At 36.0% G+C, this 9,153-nt stretch overlaps 1 protein-coding gene and 1 long non-coding RNA gene across 2 annotated transcripts in view; both read right to left on the minus strand.

Annotated features, from left to right (window-relative positions):
- Positions 1-9,153, minus strand: part of LOC139141862 (probable U3 small nucleolar RNA-associated protein 11) — a 248,198-nt gene that overhangs the window by 168,325 nt on the left and 70,720 nt on the right. The gene's annotated exons all lie outside the window — the stretch shown is intronic.
- Positions 1,445-8,881, minus strand: LOC139141860 (uncharacterized). The gene is made up of 2 exons (XR_011554263.1): positions 8,835-8,881; positions 1,445-5,875 (listed from the first exon to the last, which is right to left on the minus strand). It is a non-coding gene; the product is annotated as an uncharacterized lncRNA (long non-coding RNA).

Here is a 9,153-nt window from a genome sequence, read left to right on the forward strand (position 1 = left end):
TACGTACGTACGTACGTACGTACATACATACATACATACATACATACATACATACATACATACATACATACATACATACACACATACATACATACATACATACATACATACATGATAAAGCGTTGCAAAGTCGAGTTCATCAGTATCAATTGATAGTGACGCATAAAGTTAGCTGACGTGTAAAATGGTACTGTATGTGACAGAAACATACCACCCGTACACCAAACACCAGAATTAAAATAAGATGCAAAATTAAACACAATATACACACCTAGCACAAATTTATTGTTAATTTCCATATCAACCCAATAACACTCATATTAATTTTTGAAATCGGTAAAAGACTAGATACTAAATGCAACAAACATAATCCTACGTATATCTTCACAATGTATTTTTGCAGTATTTCAAATTTAAACGTGTCTGATTTTATTTAAGGGTGAGACCTAGAAAATACACTATTTTCAACATTTCAATATTCTATCAAAGTACAAAGTAGTAAATATCACAAAGATATCACCAAGTATAATTTTTCTGAATGCCACGATAAAGGAAAACCGATAACGACAGTTCGCAGTCATTATTTGTATAGTAATCACGTGACACGCATTTCAATGAACCTTCGAAAATTCAGTTTTCGGACAAGATTTTCTGTTGAAATTTGTGCACAGGCAAGTCTTTGTAACATTGGAAAAACCATGTATTGGATTTTTAATAACTTTTGTTTTTCTTTTATAGGCTATTGAAGGCTTTAGGGGCGTCCTCAACAAAGGGGAAAACAAACATCGTCTGATAAAAAAATGAATGGATTCCCGGAGGGAAATCTCAGACACAGTTTTTTTTGGTTAATACCATGGCTATACAAATATCAGTTTGTAATGTTCGCGCGTTTTGCAAAAGGGTAGAAACCGTTTTTGTAAAGGTTCACCAAAATGCACATCTAGTTGCCACTGTTCAAATAATGTTTGTGTAAAGTACACGTGCATGGTTCCCCTTAATCAGTGCTTTTCGAAAATATACTTTTTAAAGTGTCAAACACCTATTCTTTGCAGAACATTCCGATTCTGAAACGGTCTATTTGCTTGGTCGAATCTCTAAGGTTATTAAAGCGGTCATCATGTATATGTCGACCTTTTGTAACTTAGGAGTGTGATAGTTCTCCGTGCCTGAACATTACTAGTTTACCATGACCCTCCTTTGCTTATGTTAAGTGAACACTAACTAATATAAATTCAGAAAGAAGTCTACATGTAATGTTTGATGCACTCCAATATTCTACAATGTCAAGTCCCCTTTAGATATTGTTAAAAATAAAAAGTAATTACAATTAACAATATGACACCATTCAACACAATTAAGAGACTGGAAAAGGTAGCTCTTACTGAGTTTTCTAAAGTAACAAAGGCAAATATGTCGGATTCTGTGAATGTGTATGCTATCATAGTCAAAGTAATTGTATAAATTTAATGTACAAAATTTGGTGTTCGGATCATTAAAAGCATACAGAGATAATATAAACATACACTCTAATACGCTTTACATGGTAACTGAAGCATAAAAAGAATTACAGTATCACATTAGAAGAGTTTAACAATAGTCTGCCTCTGCCTATTATAAAGAAAAAATTAAATAATTTGGCGGTAAGCATTTTTAAATGGCAGCTCTCGTACTTTTAGCGTTAATGTCTACATCAAACCAATAACACTATTTCACAGTATTAACCCAATAACACTAGATTACTACGACAAATACAGTTTTGTGTATACGGTGTAAGACCAGACAATATGAATATTATAAGCATAACCTGTATATTGCTTTACTATGTCTTACAGTATTTCGAATTTATATGTTTCTGATTTAATACCTTTATTTAAAACTAGCACTGTTAGTGTTGTTTCAACATGTAGCTGAGTAAATAGCTATTACCAACGTGGTCACCATTTCTATGTCGACCTTTTGTAATTCTGAAGTTATGTAGATCTTCAATGTCTGAACATGGCTAGTCTACCATGATTCCCCGTTTGCTTGTTTTGGTGACACGAACTATTATACATTCAGAAAAAAGCTATATGTAATGTTGGATACACTCAAATATACCACAATGTTAAGTCCCGCTTAGATATTATATAAAATAAAAAGAAGCAGATACAATTATCAACACGACACTATTGACAAAATGAATAGAGTGATGAAAGTTGCTGGTACGAAGTTTTCTTAGGTAAGATAGGCAAATACGTTGGATTCTTTATATTTGTATGCTATCATCAGATAAAGTTACTATAATGGTATATTTGACACATTGTCTACACAGATAAGGTTGTTTATAAAGATGAACAATATTTGGTGTTTGATCGTTAAAAGCATACAGGGATAATACTATCACACTATCAACTCGATTAACATAGCCGTTAAATGAAATACGGTTTCACATAAGAAGAATCACACAATAATCGACTTTTACAAAGTAAAATAAAAAAGATATAAATGTTAACTTTGATAATGTAAAACATTTTTACCTGTCAAGAAATTGAAAGGACATGACAGGATGGCGTAACATTTTCAGAAAGGTGGGTTTATCAAGCTTCTAGATTGTATGATCAACTAAAAAAATGAACACATCAAAATTAAGTTTGATCAATCTTAAAATCGACTTCAAAGTCTACTTCCTAAATTCTATGAATAACTTTGGACCGCACGTGCTTAGGGATTTGCTAAACACCACTGACCCTTTGCACAGAATTGTAATTACATGACATTTTGAGAAATCATCACAAAGTGTGAGGCTTCAGTTATTTACATTACAAAGTAACCCCAAAACTATAATTTCAAACCTACTTAAGTATTAACGTCAAAGAACTTACAGTAACTACGGCAAATATTGTCCTTTTTACTCTTTTCTATCTTTTTACAAAATCTAATACGTTAGCGAATTATAGTTCTCACAGCATACTGTCTACTAATTCTGCTTTAATGTGTGCCAGAAAAAATCCCGCGATAGAAACCATCCCTACAACAGTAATCGCATTAATTACTATCCTGTCGTGTGACGTACGGATGCTTGCCAGGACTAAGGTATCAGCGGACAGGTTGTTAGATGCTAATGGTTTTGTGTTCATCAAGAGTTTGAAAATGGTTAGGTATTCACCTCTACATATATCAATTATTTTAGCACCATTGGTAACACTTTTCAGGTGTAAGAAACAACGACTATGTTGTTCGGCACGTAACAATAACCTGTTACTTAAGTATTTAAAGAACATTGAGAGATGGCAAACGTATAAAGCAGGTGCTTATTGGTTTGTTGTGTTTGACCATAGATTTCTAGAGGGCAAAGGTTCGAACATGTTTCAGTGATTATCGTATGAGAATAATGTGTGCTGCCTCATAACACAAACTGGTCCCAATTCGGGCAATGGAAACATTTATCTCTCGTAATAATAATACCTCTTAAAGCCTTTAGTCTGGCAATATGTATTTTTTAAGACAGCGAGAGAGCTAGTTACTAAATTGACGCCAATGTTCGTAAAATTTGTCATTAATTAACAGTCTGTATAGTCTATGACTAATAATGGGTTTAGTATACCTACTGAACATGAAAATCGAACACAGTTTTGTATTATCAGGCTTTTACGGTGGGAACACATATGTTAGCAATACCAGTTAAAACTCTAAATGGTAGCTGACGTATATTACATGTTCACAGTGATAAAGTAGAAAGGGAATCGTCAAAAATTGAAAAAGATATAAAATATACTTTCAAATCATTCCAAATTTTATGGATTATCCTTAATCGTACTAAGAAATAATTTCAACAATATATTAATTTGTGTTAAAATCGAAAAAAATAGTTACTGTAACTACGGCAAATATTCTCTTTGTACCCATCTCTACAAACTCTTATAAGTACACACATTACAGTACTCATACTATAACATACTCTATGCTAATTCTGTCTTCTGGAGGGCCACAGAAGCGAGAGAACTAGTCACTTAATATACAACACTGACCATAAAATTCGCCACGAATTAATATTTGCGTAGTACATAACCTTCAAGGTAAATACTAGTAAGATATGAATTCGCATAAAATGTTTCCGTTTGTATATTCGATGACAGCGCGGGAAACCTTTCAGTTGACATAAGACCTTAAAGAAGTATTTCCTGAAAACATTTAAGTGCTTTAAACGAAAAAGGGAGAAAATGAGATATTTTCCCAACTTTCTGTGACTTTAAGCATTGTTCTTAGTGTCATATGCTTTTCTTTCAGGCGACGAAACCATTTTAGGGTTGTCGGTTTAAACTAAGGTAGGATCGGTGACCAGAAACACAAGTTTAAGACCTTATTTCGCCAATGTTTTGAATAAATGTGAACATTTCTCTGACGCACACAAAAATTAGTCTAGCCCTGAGTCCATCAAATTTCTCGATAAATGTGTACATTTCTGTCACTGTATTGAATAGGTCATTCAGTCAGTGCGCGGTATGTCTTTGATTTTTGTCCGTACAAATTTCATTTTTGGATTGGGGCTCCTCGTATGAGTGATAACCGCATTTCAGTCACGTGTTTTGAGCTTCTGCATAACACTTCCTTTTTGTAGTTGGTTCTTAATTTCAAGTGCTCTATCTTCATCGTACATATAGTTAACATCTTTGATGTAGTCTTCAAAATTTTTCCATGACTTCTTCGTACGAGCAGTTATAAAAGATGACTTGAAGGTATTCGAACGAAAATTTATAAAAACTAGCCCCGGAAGCAGTTACATCCACATTTCACTCTTATTTTAACAAATCTAACTCAAGGAACTACTGGGAATCTGCATAACAAACTGTAAAGCAATCGGACAAATGGTGTCAGGGAAGAAAGCATTGACGATGGAAGCTACACGGACAAATGGATGACATATGAAGACTGACGATTAGCCTAACTAATCAGTTCCACGTCACTGAAAGCTTTTTTCACAAATCATACTGTCGACATGTCACGACGTCAGATTGTGTGACGCATTTACATTGTATTGTACAGCAGCTGTAACTTTTGACCACGTTTATTTTGCTGCCATCAAAACGAAAACCAAACTAGAATCTATTGAATACACACTAAATTCAAATATTTACCCATAAGTGCGTCGATTGCATTGTATTTTGTTTGTTAACATAACGGAATTTTTGTGCGGACAGATTTCATTTTGACAACATTCTCTATGACAAAAAATATCACACAGGCTACGTACGCATACTGTGGTGAATTAGTATGTGTTTCTGCTTGGCTCATCATGATTCTTTATATGAATTGATCGCAAGGGTACCAAATACGGGAAAAGTATTCTCACAAGTTACGGCAACTGTGCCCTTAATACACGATGTCTGAATGTACACTTTCGATGTTATCGAGAAAATTACAGATTGATGATGAATATAATGCTCAGGAACAATGCTAAACACAATACTTGTATAGATCACCTTAACCGTTTTATCCAAATTTGAATGGCATGCTAGCAGGGGTACAAATAAGCTTAATTCGTTCCGAGGTAATTAACAATGCCATTTAATTCTATTGGGATCTAAATCTCATGTATGTGTGTGTGTGTGTGTGTGTGTGTGTGTGTGTCAATTGAACTTATAATTTCGGACCTTCTCGGCAAGTGGAACTCTTCCTACTTCAGTTAGTAGTCTTTCAAGTAGTGTGGTATCCTCTGTCTTGATGAGGCCTTTCTCTTCCAGAATATTAAACAAGTCAAAGGCACATGCAATGTTTTCGGATTCTTGCTTGGTAATTTGTTTACCGGTGAGTAACTTCTTTATTGTAGCAAATTCGCCTGATCGCAGTTCATCAGCCACTTTCTTCAACATTAAACGGAACGGGTCGATGCCTGCAGCTGATGGATAGGAATAAGTTTGAGAAGTTATCGAATGGTACAGTTGAGTACCTTAAATTTCGTAATCAGCAATAAATGTTTATCCAAGCGTAATTTTACCAATTTATACAGTAATAAAACGCGTTATTGCACCCTTGAAGAAACTCCTCACTTGTTTTTGTAGACATTTAAAGAAGCCTTCATTCGTGTAATTACTGCTGACGTCTTTAAACACTACCATGTACAGGAAAGTAAGCGGAGGCTAACTATTTATTGTGAAGAAAATTAGATTTGCTGCCTAAAAATATAATGCCTATTAATCTTTTTAAGGATGCAGGATAACAAACAGACCATTCAAAGTAAGAATTCTCTGACAAATACTACGATGGCTACCTCAATAAACTATATACTGTTGGAAAGCCTGGATATGTGGCAACTCAGCTATGCACATTTTGTTGTCATTGTTTACATAAGGATCACGTGACAGGAAATTTAAATGACCTTTAAAAATCAGTTTTCCCAATGTTCTGTGGCTACGATGCAGTATTTTCGGTTGAAATTTGCACCAGAGATAGCCGTTGCAGCATTCTCAAAAAGTGTGTCTGCGATTTCTCCTATCTATTTTCGTTTAAAGTTATTGATAGTTAATGATTTTAGACGAGAATTTTGACACCCCGAAAAAAAGATATTCTGTTATAAATATTGATCGGAGGCCCGCATCCAAAATCCCAGACACACCTTTCAAGCATATACCAACATCTTTTCATCAGATAAATTTCGACCGAAAATACTGCATCGTAGCCACAGAACATTGGGAAAACTGATTTTGGATAGACTTTTTAAATTTCCTGTCACGTGATCCTTATGTAAACAATAACAACAAAATATGCATAGCTGAGTTGCCACATATCCAGGCTTTCCAACAGTATATAGTTTATTGGGGTAGCCATCGTAGTATTTGTCAGAGAATTCTTACTTTGAATTGGTCTGTTTCTTATCCCGCATCCTTAAGTAATGTTTACTTGTAGGCCTTCCTCCGACATGTACCGGGAAGCTGATGTTGATTTATTTATGCGATTGCAAGGCGTTCTTTACTTCAGCTTCAGCTCGTTCATGAAAGGTATCTATTTTAAGGCCAACGAGGCACCAGGATAGTTAAGGCAATTTGCAACTCAACAGGAAGGCCCTCAAAACGTCATGTTTGGGGACGATATTTTAGTTCACTCACAATTTGGTGTGGTAAGTATGAGTTCGAAATCAAATGTATGACATGAAAATAAAGTTCCTTATCAGGGTCTCACTCATGGTATGATTTTCAATTGGCCATGGTGCTAGACTGTTGATAGTCTCTCGTGCCCTTTTCCGACTTAGTTATGTAGCAAAATATACCGCCCTTTTAACCCGAAGGCACGAGGGACTGTTCTTCCTTGCTTGCACTCCCACAGAACCATATGAAAAACAGGCGACGCCACAACTATAAATTAAACGGCTCGTCGACATTGAGACAGAATGTAGGGAGGGCTAAAGCCCGATTGTTTTGACGAAAATGCTACCTAATTGTATAATCGCGGTAGAAACCCCAGGATATGCAGTAGTGAGATACCTCACCAATAGGCAATATCAAGGTGCCTTGCGTGGCTCGGAGCACTTGCTTGTAACAGCATATCACCAAACTAATATCGGAAGCAAGCCCATGAGCGAAACAAAGAGGTACAAGTGACTGCTGACTGTGTACTGTGGTGCAAGTACGGAAAAATAGGCGCAATTGGCATAATATACAACTTTTCGGATGGCCATCTTTTTGGAAAAAGGCCACTTTCTGGAAGCCAAAAATGAAAAAGTGCGTAAAAGTACGTCTTCAAAAACCATCAAAGTCGGAGTCCGCGTGAAAAATCATAGGAACTAACACTATGGTAACTTACATCAGCAATATGTATCGGGTTTTGAGTTATAAATTATATTTATGTAGTTTGGAAAATGGCCGCTATATGGCCGCCATCTTGGATTTTAGAGTGGCTAACATTGTGTTCCTACAAAGTTGACCCCCCCTTAGAATTCATGCAAAGTTTCATGCTTGTATCATGAAATGCAACATTGTGCTGATATTTCACACTAATCTGCCCCACTATATGAGTACACATGAGGCTGAAAGCGCCCTTACACACTAGACCGGAAAATGCTTGAAGCTATTATCGGAAGCATTTCTTTGGGCTTTCCTAATAAAACTGGGACGGGTAAATTGCAGAAAAGTGGTTTTGCTGGCAATAAACGACCAGTCTGGTTCAGTCAAATTTCAAGTGAAGAAGCCTGTTCGCTTTGTCGGGTTATATGCATAAAGAAGTTGGTGGGTTGCCCCTGGCAACATGACGAATATTTACAGCAGTTGTTTCTTGTGATGGGCAAGAGATGTTTTTCAAAGGTGAAAAAAAGACCTGACAAGTTGGAAGATGATAAATGTGATAAAAAGTTTACAATTGACAGAAAAGAAAAACTTTGCTCGATTTGTGACAGCCCCAGTGGCTTTAAGGGGGGTCGCTTTGATTTTAAATTAAGGAAAGATCAGCAAAGAAATAAAGAGTATGTGCAGTTAAGCGCAAATAGGCTGCTTAGTTTTTCAACTACCTATCCGATTTGAATTGGGGCTTGGACTTATTTGCATACTGCTATGCCAACGATATGGTTAGTTGACGAATATTCTAAGAGATTCACACAGGCCATCGTGAAGAATGTGATTTTACACTTTTGGTGCATGTATATATCATATAAAATTCGGCCAATATAACCACAGCATCTTAATGATCACGCGATCACCGCAAAAAATGGCGACACCATATCGTCACTGCATTAACCAATACCTCTACAGCTTTACCCCGGTCATATTGCACTGCTTTTGAAGTAGTACATTCCTACTAAATAACCTAAACGGCTTCAGGCATAACTTAGGAAGTGTCGAGGCTGTTAGGGTTGCGGCCTTAACTACCATTGCTTCCATCGACATATGTCTTGTTCTGAAACAGAAAAAAAAGATCATGATGATCCGCTTCAGTATTGCTGGCAGTAGTCGACATCCATATCATCATCATCGTAGTAGACGTAGTATCGAGCGATTGTGGTTTGGCCATATTTGTTTTCTGATTACACTGTCCTTTTTATAGATGTTTTTACGAAGTAATTTACATAGTGTTTCAGGTAACGCGGCCTACACTAGTTACCCCTCCCCCTCATTTGAGGAAATTTCCCCTTTTACTCACTTTAGGATGCAAAAAACGGAAGTGATTTTTTGACCTGCCTTTCCTATA

This window comes from Ptychodera flava, chromosome 10, assembly GCF_041260155.1.
Source record: "Ptychodera flava strain L36383 chromosome 10, AS_Pfla_20210202, whole genome shotgun sequence".
NCBI classification, from domain to species: domain Eukaryota; kingdom Metazoa; phylum Hemichordata; class Enteropneusta; family Ptychoderidae; genus Ptychodera; species Ptychodera flava.